Source organism: Bemisia tabaci, chromosome 2, assembly GCF_918797505.1.
Source record: "Bemisia tabaci chromosome 2, PGI_BMITA_v3".
Taxonomy (NCBI): Eukaryota; Metazoa; Arthropoda; class Insecta; order Hemiptera; family Aleyrodidae; genus Bemisia; species Bemisia tabaci.
In genome coordinates, this window is record NC_092794.1 from 2141195 (window position 1) to 2156161 (window position 14967).

The 14967-nt window shown below is 37.1% G+C and overlaps 1 protein-coding gene across 5 annotated transcripts in view; it reads right to left on the reverse strand.

The window, feature by feature from the left end:
- LOC109035991 (uncharacterized) overlaps nt 1-14967 on the reverse strand; it is a 94053-nt gene that overhangs the window by 7793 nt on the left and 71293 nt on the right. The window lies entirely within an intron of this gene.

Genomic DNA, 14967 nt, shown 5'->3' on the forward strand with positions numbered 1-14967 from the left:
GATCGATTCTTCGGGTCAAAATTCAACGGGAACCGCCAGGCCGATCCGGGCACGTGTGGCACCGGCTTGAGCGTCCCGGTCCCTCGATGGCCGGAAAACTAGAGGGATGGCGCCAAGGATCCCGCATCCCTTGCTCCCTTTTCAAAGATCGGTTATCCCGATCGTCCCGTCGGGAGATGCGCCATTTTTCCTTATTTCCGGGTGCTTTTTTTCGGTCAGTTGATGACTCGACTGCCCGCAGCGTTTGTCGTCATGGAAATCGCCGTGGATGATGGATTTACAGCGGAAGCCTACTTCAAAATGTTACGTAAATTAAATATAAGCCCTGGATAGACGATCAAATTCCCGAACCAATTCCGATCAAAGAAGCATCAAAGTGTCGGGAGTCATCAGTCTTAAACTCATTAATTTGCTTCATTTCAAAATGAAAACTTGGCAGAAATGTTTCCTGTTGCAGGAAATGATGAATGGTGGCACTCCGTTCTGATCTTATTTTGAACGAAAAAGTGCGGCCCCCCTAGAGAAAATATTACCTTGCGGTGAGCTCACCATCACCTTGCGGCAAGGTATCGGCCTTGCCACCCTCTCCGAGCCCTATCCGAGGCCTCGCCGGGTCAGTTCGTGGAACTTAACGACTGGGAATAATTATGCATGGCAACGCCGGAGACGAAATACGTATACCCAACACGGGGTATTTCCCGATGCTGTGTCGCCTTCTTCGCGCCCTGCGTCTGGATTTGGGTCTACAGTGTTGTCATACGGTTTTATTCCCGGTCGTCGAGTTCCATGAACTAGCTCGGTGAGGGCTCGGATAGGGCTCGGAGAGGGCGGCAAGGCCGATACCTTGCCGCAAGGTGATGGTTAGCTCACCGCAAGGTAATATTTACACTGTCAAAATTTGATGGTAGATGGTGACCACCTGTCATCAGCATGTCTACTTTGATCGAAATTGATTCGAAATTTGATCGTCTATCCAGGGCTTTATTCACACAACGGGGAGTTCGGAGATCAACTTTCGAACGAGATATACAAACAAATCGATGACCAAAATGCGAAGCCACGGATCTCCTTTTGCGACGTTTCAGAAGCAAACTCCCTGCCATACTCGACGTAATTTCTTTAAAACTATCTTGATTTTTCTCGCTTTTGGTAGAATATTCTATGTATATTTCAAGTTATGAGGTTAGCTTCTTTCTCAATTAAAAAATTTAAAAAATGAGTGAACAAAAAATAGGAAAATTCCCACAATCCTTCAATCCTAGGATTGCAGGCTCGCAGTGTGAACACCAATAGGCGACAAGGGTATCGATCTCTTGACGTCGAGCTTGAAGGATCGAAATCTTAAGCCTAGATTGACTCCTAATCGTGGTAATAATGTTTTTCATGAATAAATTCAACCTTTCCGCTCATGGAAGAAAGAATAATTTATTTGGGTTAAATTGCACGCCTAACTTCACTATGTTAGTCTCAGTAAGATGAAAATATGGCAGCCTCAATCTTGACGCTTAGCTCAAACTGTACACACTTTTAACAACACAGTGTGGGAAAGAAACAATGCTCGATTGAGTAGTCTGCTAAAGCCGTTGTTGTGCGCAATTTAACTTACGTATGGTTTCGCTTTTCATGTGACCGGGCAATTTAAAGTTCCCCTCAATAAAAACGTCAATATCTTAGCTAGAAGTTGATTTCAGTAGTTTTCGCTGCACCAATCGTGTTCTACGTGAAATTTTAATGAAGAATCACGTATCAGAGTGCTAAATTTGAACTTTGTTTATTAGTCCATTTAATCTAAAAAAACGAACACACAGAACTTTCCTATAACTTTTCTCAGAGAAAATGTTTCATCGGGAGAAACGAGGCAACGTTAGAGTGCTCATACGGCGTCGAAACACAACATGGGCCTATGAAGCCCAATTATTCGATGCCGCGATTACCCTAACGCGAGTTCCAATAATCGCGCCAAACACGGCAATGCGGTTGGCGTAAAACTCTTGTCAGCGCCTGCAAGACTGCAGGAATACTTCATGCATTGCGCCAAACAGTGCGGTCAGCGTCAAGCGCATGTTAAGGCCTACTAGACTGCATGAATACTTCTCGCATTGCACAAAAGCAATGCGAGAATTATTTGCAGCTAAAGGGTAAATATGTATCTTAATTGCAACATGCAGAAACTCGGACGATGTTTTTACGATGCAGCAATTCTGAAACCTGAATTGCATTAAATTAATTTTGGTTTCATAAAAAAATAAAAAAAAAATTAAAAAAAATAAAATAAATAACGATAATAATAAAAAAACAGAACTAGGTAACGAACGAAAATATCGCGTCAAAATTTTTTGTGATTTTATTTCAAATCATTCCAGGAATTTTGAAACTTGAAAAAAAACAAAAAAACTTTGGAACCCTTTATAAACACTGTGTGTGTAGCTTTTTAAAAAAGATGTTCAAAAAACAAAACATAAAAATGGGTGCATAACCTTCCAATCAAAGATAAATACGCTTTCTTTCGCGTGCACCCATCGGCTTTTGAATCCATTCATCTATGAAATAAATTGAACATGGTTGTTTTACGATTTTTTACGTACGTGTAGCTTTTTTTTTCAGTGGTCGGCGACCGCGTAGCGGCCACAGGCCCCTAGTATGTATATAAATCGATACATATCTCAAATCGATTCATCAATGCTCAGTACTAACTTTCAAGAGTATTTCAGATACCCCCGAGTCCAACATATCGGCCAAAAGAAAATAGAGTTTTAAAACTCTTTAATTTATGCAACCTCAAAAATGAGTAAAAAGATAGATGTCTCCTCAACTCTAGTACTTTAATCCTGTGACCTCTTGACTAGTTCAAAGTTATCCTCTCCTGATTCATCATTCAATTTCACTTAGTGGAGATGTTGATGATGACTTTTTGACCATTTCTTTTTCGATAATTAGGTCATCTCCTTCAACTTTGTGCAACCTTGAAAAAGAGTAAAACGGTCGATATCTCTTCAACTCTGGGACTTTAACCCCATGAGGTCGCATCCACCTACTGACCGAATTCCTTTTCCATCAGGGGTTAACAGGTCAGCGTCCTTTCAATTCTGGTACTTTAACAATGTGACTCCTTTGACTAGCTTAAAAATAATTTAAAATTGCTGTAACCTGCACCAGTAAAAATGGGTGAAATTAACTCTAAGTCTGGCAAGAGTGTTTTTTTTTTTTTTTTTTTTTTTTTTTTACCAAGAGGCATCGATTGCCGCCGGTGGACAGTGGCATTTAAAACGATAATTTTTTTTGACGCACCCTAGGACCCACGTTATAAAAGACTTGCAAATATGACCTTGGCATGTCCCGCTTATTCCTTAGACAATTCCGTGTCCGTCCATCCGTCCTGACCCCTTAAGAGGACATTATAAAAGGTTACAATTGGGCAGAACGACGTACATGAAGATAATTTTTTTTTTTTTTTTTAATATTTTAGATATTCTTTTCCTCGTACTTGTATGCATTATTACAACTTAAAGAAAATTATAACATTCGAACTCCTCAATCTCAACATCATAGGAGGATTAAAGAGCCCATTTCTCATAACGTGTAAATGGTATGACGATAGCATAACGATGGTGAAATTGCAGAAGTGCGCATATCGATTTTGACAGTTTTGAGTTAGCTGCATAAACGTGTTGTTGAAGAAGTCGTCTATCTGCCAGCAAGAGGCTACAATCGAAAAAAATCGGGAAGTCACCTAAACAGAAGAACTTTTTTTGCGTATCGCGGGCTTAAGTGTAGAAATGTGTATCTCGTTCTGGCCCCTTCATTATTGATCCGGCGCGCCTCATTACACACAACGCGCGCTCCTCAGCGTTTCCCACCAACAGCATACATCAGCTCATCACATGTTCTGTGTTTTTATTTACTTTCAGGAATTCGCTGATTTTGGAAAGTTGCTAAGAGGGCCCTCCGGTCTCATTTATGCATAGGTACTACCGGCGTGCGGCCGGTAGTTGCAATCAAGTCATACAATGCTTCATCCATTCCTGGATCAACTAAAGCTGCTAAACAAGTCTTACAGTATAAATACAATCTATTTTTGACCAAGAGCAGGTTCAAGACGCTAATTGCAGAATGTGTATCTCGTGATTTAATGTCATTTTTCAATCGTACAATCTTGATCCGGCCGTTTGAGATCAAACTTAAGCTTCTGATAAGGAATTGAAAGCGCGAAACTCTTTTTTCAGTCTTTAAATTATTAAAATCTGCCAACAACAGGTTTAAAACACTGTTTGCAAAAATGCGTATCTCGTGATAAAGTGTCAATTCTTGGTGCCGAAAACGCGTAGGTATTTCGGCATTTCGGCCGCATCTTCTAGCAGTTCGAGAAATTATTCAAAATGCTGATGGAGTCTAAAAAAGCATATTCTCCATGTAGTCCTCAAGAATTCTTACCCTTCTACTGACAATAAGGAGGAATGTAGACAGTTTTTTTTTTACTCTTCTGGAAAATCGTGTTTTCTGGGATACGCACTACTGCACTTTCACCATCGATAATTATTTAGGTAAGGTTAATCTCTAAACTCCGGTAGCATTTACTATACTGCGGCATGGGAGTGCAAAATGTTCACGAACCAATGACCGGTCAGACGTTTGCAAACTGCGTAGGCAGTGTAAAAATTGCACAGGTTAAGTCATTATCTAATTGGTAATATAATATTTATCACGTTTTGATCCAAATGCACTGCATTTTTGCGTACACCCTCTGAAGTCCGAAGTTGTGGACACACGCTGCTCTACATACACATTTACAAAAAGTCTACGCAACTCGGAACTTACAATTCTGCCATACTGAGGCAGAACGCCGTATGAGTATTTGAGAGTTGCCAAATTTCCTCGGATAAAACACGTATTTTTGAGGAAAGTTAAGTATATTTTTCCTTAAAATTTTCAGATGTTTCAGATGAAATTGCGGACAAAATTATCTGAAAAAATAGAAGAAAAATATCGGCAACTTTCCCAATAAATTCGTATTTAATCGAAGAAAATTTGGCAACGTCTGAAGGTTCATACGGCGTTCTTCCTTAGCACGGCAGAATTAGCCCACATATTCGCGAGTCAAGACTCAAGAGCCGAGGTGGATCGGGTTCGGAGAGGTGGTGCGATGCTTGAAGTATTCCTTCAGTTTTGCAGGCGCTTCCGCGATCGTTTTTCGTGCGACGTTCATAGTTTCGGAAATCCTTTTCCGAAAGATGAAGTCCCTTTTAACAGGGCCAGTCACATTTATTAATTTGGCAACGAATCTCGCTTACATATCCACGACAGCAGAAAATAGCCAGGTTATTTTTCTGCTAACTGATTTTAATACATATAATAGAAAAGTTGGATGAGGCGAAACGAGTGCTACAACTATTGCGACTACCAAGATGATAAAATTGCATCCCCACAAATTGAAGAAGAACATGATGTTCTGTTCAACCCAACTATTCCACACGTCAAAGTCATCTTTCAGTTCGTGTAGGTAATCGAAAGTTCGGCTCTTCTAAACGAACTAATGAGGTTCAAAAAACTGATGAAAGAAGTTTGGTTACACAAATAAAAAAATCGGTTTATTCTAAGTAGTGAACGCATAACGGATTGATTTTCATAAAAAAAACTTATGACAAGGATGTTGATATTTTGTAAATAATTTCAAAAATGTTCTCGATTTGACTTGTGAAGTAAAACGTTTAATTGCGCCCTTAACAATAGCAATTTGAAGCTAGCAAAATAAGTAAAAATTTTCAGCGTCTTAAAATCTTAGTGGAACCATTAGTTATATTTGATTATTGCATGTCAAAAACACATTTTGAAAGACTAAAGCAGTCTAGAAATGTGTATGTAAATTTGTTCAGTTAATTCACAATAAAAAAAATCAAAAAAAACATAAATAAATAAAAAAACTTATGACAAGGATGTTGATATTTTGTAACTGTTTCTTTTAAAACTGGTGCAAACACGTTGAGTTTGTGAAAAAATTACTGTTAAAGTGCTGAATTTTCGAAAAAATTACAACGAAAGTGTTGAATCTGTCAAAAAATCTTGTGTTTTCTCTTCAACATTCTGTATATATCATTTACGTACTTTGGAGCCATAATCCTGGACAAGACCTCTTTTAACAATAAGTCCAATGACTCGGTAGAATTTCAAATGTGCCGGAACGGCAGGAAACTGACGGCGATATAGTACAACGGCAGTCAAATCACTATATCCTCTCGTTTTCTACTCATGTTTCTTGGGATGAATCGTATTTCAATGTGGAATTGTTACTTGTTTACTGCAAACAACATGAATGAGATTCAATTATTTGATTCTCAAGATATAGTTTCGAATTTACTATTGTTTTCATACATGAGGAGTAGAAAGACATTTCACGAAAGTCGTAGAAGCCCGTGCTTGCTTCTGATTATGGTGCTGGATTTATTATGAACTCTGCATATATAGAGTGAGATATACACCAAATTCCACACAATGATGTTTAACATTTCACGTCAGTAAGCAAAAGTAATAAAGGTGCAATAACAATAACATTGCTTTTTTGCAATGATGGTGCTGGAATTGAATTACGGCCATACAACTAACCGACTACGGCATGAAGCCAAAAATATTGTTTTCCTTGAGCTATGTAGCGGAATTGTGATTTCAAAGCTGATCGGCAAGTTACCGGTCAAGAGTCCTCAGACAGTCATGCTGTTGACATTACAGATATGAAAGCCGACCATGGTGTTGCAATGATAATCTTCTTGTGCGGAGATTCGGTAACAAATCATCCTGGTGAGTCTGCAGCGATGCTTGATGAGTCTGATGACCTACGCCAACGCTGAAATATTTGCGTCATCATGACGAGACCCTCTCTGACGAAGTGATGCAAGCTCGGATAGGCATCACTTCATTTGTCGTGTTACCCGAGGGAGCAGTAAGTGCAAAATTAAGTTTTGAGAAAATGGGCCTAGTGGCGTCTTATCGTAAATTTTATCGAACCAACCTCCATTCTCCGTGAATTGTCGGTAATCATCCATAGGAAATTTCAAAAATATTTGGATGATTCAAAATCAACGAATTGTATCTTCGACTGTATGAGAAGGGCTTTTATCACCTCATGTTTGGCAAAACAGCAGTACGTCCTGAGTTCTGTATGCATGCGAGATGAAGTTTTGACCACACAATAAACCGATTTGAAGGTTAAAAAGTGACAGAATAAGGTATTTTACTCAAGACAGGAGTATGTACAGCTCTCTTCGGAACAATAAAGACTTTAACGCTGTTTTGTTCGAAATTATTTCAACTTATATTCACTGATAACACAGCCCTGCGTTTTTTTGGTCATGTCAAGTTGCATGGCATGTCTTGATTGATTCTAACGTATTTTTTAGCTCTAATTTCGGGAAGGATACCCAAAAATTTCGATCACCTCAGGATTTTATGCAAATTCCAAATTTTGGTTTTTTGGGGGGGAAAATTTCCAAAAAATTGATTTTTTTTATTCTTTTCAATTTGACCATTGATTTTGGTCTGTAATTTCTCTACTAAAGTATGAAATAACCATCGCACGTCAAAAAGAAGTCTCAAAGAATGATAATCGTTCGAATTTCGTCAAATTTTATGCATTTTTAGGGATAAAAATCACCTTCTTCAATCGCTTCCTTTTGACGTGCAATGGTTATTTCACACTTGGTAGAGTTAGTACAGACCAAAATCAATCGTCAAATTGAATAGAAAAAACTTCAATTTTTCGGAAACCTTTCCCTCAAAAAAACCAAAATTTTGAATTTGCTAAAATCCTGACGTGATTGAATTTTTTGGATATTTTTCCATACAACGTTTTTTGCAATTTGTTTTGTTGCCATGCAACTCGACATGACCAAAAAGACGCAGGGCTGTGCAATCTTCTTATGACTCTCATTTTACTTAAAAATAAGAGGAATTCTGTTGTTTCAGCTGAATTAATAAAAATCATTGAAAATCAGTTGAAATCAGCTGAATCTTGAGGAAAATCTGTTGCGTATCAAAATATGATCGTTATCTGCTCCTTTTATTGCACGGCAGTCATTTGTCTCCGAGTTTGCTATGAATAGCTCGAGATAATGAGATGTCCCGAACAAAAAGTAAATTCAGGAATTGTATAACATCTATAGCCAGGTTGACATATTTACCAATTACCGAAGTCTTGTATGTTATTGACGAACAGCTTTCGAATTTTTAACGTTTTGGAAGTGAGAGCTCATCAAATCTTCAGTCTTTTCCTGTGTTTTCTTCTCTAAATACTCCTCATTTATTTTAATTGTAAAAATTATAAAAATGTTCTACTTAATGACGTGCTCCGACTCTCGCGATACATGCTCCTCGGCGGGCTAGAAGTCACAAGGCTGGTGGTCTAAGGTTAAAGTTTATGCAGTTTTTTGCCAACCTTTTCGAGAAACTTGAAACTTCCTCAAATCTGCTACTCCAAAATATTCAGACCCCCTACGGAAAGTTAAAAGCTCATACTTCTGAGATCTTAAATTTCTTATTCCTGAAAGACTTTGGTTCAATTCAAAGACGATAAATGTTTTTCAATGCACCCTTGAATATTGAAATGCAATTAAAAAGTAAGAATAAGCCTCTTTTCTCTCCCGTCTTCCTCTCTCTTTGACAGAGCTGCAAATTTCAACCGTGGCAATAGCGGCTGTCTCTGTCTTTATAAAAAACTGACTTTCACCCACTAAATGCAAGGTTCGTGTGTGTAATAAATGAGGTTGCACAACACACCCGCAATGTACACGTAGTGAAATGAATACAAACTGTCCTCAATGCAGCCAAAGTTCACCATTCATCGAAACTGCAAGTTGGTCCAAGAGAGTGATACACATAAACATAGTTGTCACATTCTCATATGATCAAGAAGAGAAAAACAATTTAAATTGGGCTTATTGACTGCGTTTGGGGAATGTTTACACTTTTTGTAATTTTGATTTTGAAGCGCGTGGTTTTTTTTTTCGGGGAATTGCCACAAGCAGCTTCATGAGCTGGCAAGAGTCCATACTGGTACGATTTATAAGAGAGCTTTACAATGATTGGGCAACTTTGGTTATGACCCAGTAATGGTAGGCGTATCTTAGTAGCGTTTATCTTTGGCAGGAATCAGCGTCATGCACCGATTTCATACACAATTCACCGGCCAGCCGGTTCACGGTCGAAAGCTTTCTTGCCGTACTTTTTTCTCGGTAAAGACATAAATCCTAGATTTTTTAATAATGATATGCTGAAATTTAATTTTTAATATGAGGCACTCTCAACTTATAGGGGTCATCATTAATCGGACTCTGATCGGGAAGTAATTTTCGTAAAAGTTATACTGTTCTGAGACTTTTGGGTATATTTTCATATTCAGTGCTTTTTTATAAATTCAAAGACGTTCGGGGATTTTCTCCAAAAGTCAGGATTGCATTCTTGATAAATAGTACATGCACATTTTTTATCATGCTTTTCGTGATCGACGAGCATAATTAATGAACAGTATGAGATATTAGATTTCTCGCTATAATTAAATCCTTTTTTTTCTTTTATTTATTTATTTATCTATTCATTTTTCTTGGTAAAACCCAATCACTACTTCGAGGTTCAATTAACAAAGTGTCAGAGACATTCTGTAAAATAATGACAGTGCTTTGTGCTGCTGATAAATTGAGAAATTCTTTATGGAACTGGCACTTGACTTTAAGATTTATCATTAAACTAGCAAAACCTTGGTTATTTATATGTTTACTTCGAAGGGCTTACTATTTTTACCCGATTCCTACGATTATGCATTTACTGTCGTGCGTCTTGATTCCTTCGAGTGAAATATATTTCTAGTGTTATTCATTTTGGTACCAAGAGACAGAAAAATACCGGTCTTAACTTGTTGATAACTACAACTGTCCTATTTTATCAAAGCCCCCCCGATTAAAAACAACATAACAGAGCGCCTGCTGGTTCTTTCACACCGTTACAAAGCATGGAACATCTGAAAGAAAAATTGAACAGGCTGACCGATTTAAAGATCATAATTAAACTCAATAAAATGTAAATCTACAATCTGGTTGGAAATCAGTCCAGAGTTGTCTTGTTGAGCCTATAATCTGTTGGAGCGGTGGGGACAACGCCAGAGAATAAAAAACAATTATGATAGTAGAATGATATAACAGTAATACATTGATCCACAAAACACAACAAAACATTGAGAAAGGTATGCATAAGTTATACGTAGAGATACGAGATACAGAATGGAAGGAAGTGGAGTTAGTGTAAGAATATTCACAGGAGGACGTCCTCAGTATCATGCTCGGAGGGTTGCATCATGCTTCATGCAGTTACACAGCCACCATTCGTTTAAAAAACGAGGTACATAAAACGATTTCATTACAAGTAGAGGAAAGAAAGTGAGTGTATAATTACCTCTATTCTCTGTGAATCAGCTAGAAAAGTGCGATTAACATCCACTGGCTCCAGATTAAGTGTCGATGTTGAAAAAATTAAATTAAACAGTATCTTCTTTTGTTTGAGTGTGTACGCTCGTATTTACAATCAAAATGACAAACTAACAGTGATCCGAACTGATAGCTAATCGAGAACCTATTTAAATGCCTCAAAAAACTTTGAAGAGTGCACGTAATACTTCCCGTTGGCAAAATTGCCCAGTCCGCGCACTGGCCGGTCAAAAATCTGAAAATTACACCGCCATTAATTTCAAATGAAATCTGTACGCTAACCAACGAATGTTCCCCCCTGATTAATTTCTGACAGTATTTTGCGAGATTGTTAACGAAACTCCAAAGTATCAAAACTGAAACTCGGACAGTTAATAAAAGATAGGTTATTTTAAAACAAAAAATTCCAGTTCATTTTTGTTTCTTTTTAAAATTTCTCTTTATAGTTTTTTTTTTTTTTTTTTTTTTTTTTTTTTTTTTTTTTTTTTTATGATTCATTTTTAGTCTCTTTAATGTGCGTGTTGCCTTTTCAAAAATTGAAGGTTCTCACGCTTTGACCGATGAGTCCCGCGCATCTCTGAGGAAAATAATGAAAAAAAAGGAGGAGCGCCTTTAGTGTTTTCATGTGCATTATGCACATCCATGGAGCGCAAACAGTCGCATCGAGGCGGCACAATCAACTCAGATTAGTCTTTTTTACTTAGTTACAAGAGGCTTGAGTAACTAACGGTAACGATTCAATTGGTATCTCAACAATCGGAAACTATACTGACTTGGTTGTGGCGCCTTGATGCAACTATTCGTGTTCCACGGATGTGCGTGTTGCATGCTCAAAAATTGAAGGCACTTTCGCGTTTCTCGCGCCTCTTCAGAGATGTGCGGGACTAGTTGGTCGTTTCACCCGAATAACAGAGTGATTATTTCAGAAAAAGATTACCATCTCGATCATTTTATTGCTCCAAAAAACATTGTATTATAGTCTACGTTTTATTTTGATACTCATGAGTTGCATTAAAAATCTCACGGGATAAAAAAGTTGTTCTGTCCCTGGACTGAGCGGTTAGACCAACGGGGCGTAACACATGCAGGTTTTTAAATTCTCTCTTCCCAAAGCAAACAACCTGTAGTTAAAATTTATTTCTTGAATATCTACTGTTTGATTATATTTTAAATTTGTAAATAAAAATGATTGAAATCAAAATGTTGGCTGGTTTTAAGATTGAATAATTCCGTCATGACAATTAATACCTAAATGCAATTTTGATATTCAAATAAACTTTACGTTTGCTACAATTGTATGAGGAAAATCAATGCGCTTTCAAATTCTTTACATAGAGAGACATCCTTTGACATTGTGTTATTAACAGAAACCCAGATTATTTTTTGACGAGAAATTTTCTAAAGATAACAATGAAATAGAATAAAATATCAATTTTCATTTAATATTTTTTCCAATTATTAAGAAAATGCTTGCACTGAAAAAAGTGATTGCGATTTTTTTTTCTGACTTGAAGAAAAAAATGTTGAGGTAAAGATTTTAATATTGAAAGAAAAATCTATTTTTAGTGAAAGGGTATATTTTTTAATTGAGATGAATTTCTTTCTTAATTCAAATAAATGTAAATTTTTCATAAATAACAAAGTTTTACAAAGTTATGTTTCTTTGCATTGAAAAAAACGCATTCAAATTAAAAAGATGTATTCCACTCAAAAATGTTCTGTGCATCAAAAAAATTTACTTTAAATGAGAACGAATTTTGCTTTAAATTAAAAACGCATCACTATTATGAAGTCATTTTCTTACTAATGTGAAAATATTGAGGACCCTTCTTTCTTTCTTCGGTGTCTCTTCATCGGTGGTTGGGGAAAAAGTCCTCGCCCACCTTTCCAGTTTTTGTTTTCTTTTTACTGAGGTCGATAAGAATAAAAACTGGGTGTGCTTAATTGACAACAATTATTTATTTTGTATTTAAATGGTAACGATGATGAGATGAAAGTAAAAAATGGAATGAAGAGGGGTGATTCAAAATCATAACACAGTTGAAAGACACATAACCGCAATAAAATAAATTCTTCGGAACATTTTACAAATACACCTATAAGTACGAATATTAACAGACTATTTACAAATTTAAAGTAATTCACGCCTGAAGTTTGAGCACATTAAAACTATGAATGGATGGAAATGAGAGGCGATATGATGTGGTACTGTCGCCATGGTTTGGCAATGATATCACTGGAAATCGCTGAGGCCCCCCACGCTGATCTCTGGAGGCGATTCAGATGAACCATAACCGGCCTGAAATCAAAATACAATAATTATCCTCTCGATTTTCATACACATGAAACATTGGTTTCATTTGTGTCATCGGTGTCTGTTGAATGAAACAATATTTCAACAGTCATTGGTTGCTTGAGGACTCATCTTTTCCAATTTTTTGCAAGTGGATGTTGGGGGATTTTTTTTGCTGAGGCCAATTTTTTTGGATTTTTTGCGCAGAATTTAGTATATTTGCTGACTATTTCGAGTTCTGAAATATGAGGCAAAATTATGAGTATTGGCGGCGTATATAGGAACGCGTAATGCGCCCCTGCGTGTTCAATGAGTCTCTACGATCAAAAATTATAAGCCGACGCTTTTTGAGGAATAAATCTGTGTATCATTTGATAAAGATACATGAATATATCGCCACGCCACTGTATTTGAAGAGTGGAAATTCAAAACCTCGTAAGTGCTATCAGGCGCTGCCAAAATTGCGTAAAGTCCTCCTCACAAATGAATGAATACTTAAATAAATAAACTTAAATTGCCTCTACCAAATAGCATTTACATTCGCAATTATTCTCTCAATTTTGGTCTAATTTTCATGAAAATAATAATTTCTCTCGCGTCACAGGATTTCCCTTTATGATCGAGATAGTTGCACGATTTTAGCAACATCTAGGTTTAGGCAACTATCAGGTTTTGAATTTCCACTCTATATATGTATGACTAAATTATGTGACAGTTACTGCATGGAGGAATTTAATTGTCGAACGACTTCCGGCTATCTCGAAAATTCACGCCATTTGACGAATAATGGAGTAATTGCCACGCGTATGTACCAACTTAGCCTCATTTGAGAGGAATAGTAGGTGTTGATCGCCTTGAACGAGTGATCTTATCGTCCTCTCTCAGCGCAACGGTGGCTCTCATCTTTCACCGATTATTCCCGCTCACCAAATGCTTTCGGTTCGGTGATTTAATCGTTGGACAAATACGCTGATTTGATTGGTGACTTAATCGATGATAATCGCCGCAAGCCAAATGCGTTGCTGAGGAGAATTAAAATTCTCGCGGACCTCACTACTACCTCAACAAGGGACAACGGCATATTGACAAATGACGCAATCATAAGCCCGTCTCCTCACACTGTGGGGTCCTAAAATTATAACGCAGTGATGGTGATAAATTAATAGATGGGGCGAAATTCTTTGAGATGAATAATTGTCTTTAATCGCCGCTTTAGAATAGAATTAATCTTTGTCGAATGTCGATGTAACCGTCAAAAGGGATGCTGGACTCATGCGTTTATCATGGAAAAATTACTCGTCATTTCTCAGATAGGTAAAATAGCTTAGCTCTACTTAAGCTCTTAAGGACTTCTACCTATGTAAAATTAACACTTGGAATTCAACGATGAATGAACCATTTGACAAATAAAATGATGGAGTGCTATAAAAGTGGAATACATGGTCAATGTATGCTCTGACTGTTTTTTGTTCAAAGTAAGATGAAACTCGGAGTGACCATTTCTTTTAATGGGTCGCAGTTGCGCTGGTCACAGAATTGTGTTTCGGTGCTTGATTCTTGTAGATTAACTAAAAATAACAAGATATGTCCAAACAGCAACTTTCTACGTTTAAGTTAGTTACGTTATAGTTACACCCTCAGTGGATTTGAAGGAATAATTACACATCGCGTTTTACGAATTTGATAATTTTGTTAAAACTTCATCAAAAAAGAAAATCATATCTGGAATCCAAATTCTAATCAACACTTACTACACATCGCATATGATGAACTTTTAAGCGCTCAGTCTACATGGAGCGCTTTTTGATTTCAATCTGCCTCTAATACTCAAGTATACTAGTGACGATGAGTTCAAATGGCGCGCCAGCTCATCAACAAGATGACGGAGAGGAAGGGACCCAAATATTTAGAAAAGATTAATTTGTGAAACCGATATTTAATATTTCTGATGTCGAAACACGGAGGACGATAATCGTTTCTCTACAGTTTACTTTTATAGTGGTAGTATAGTTTTCTCAAAATTGATAGTTGAAATTTTGGTGAGCGAGTCCTTTCATCTCAACGGTGCTCATATTTTTCGGGGAACTTCAAAAACACGCCTACTTACATTGAAAACAGCTGAGAATTTTGCTAATACGACCGTACTAGAGCTTTCCCGCTTGTTTCAATTTTCTTCTTCTTTTTCTTTTAAATGCAAAGAGCTTGCTTTAC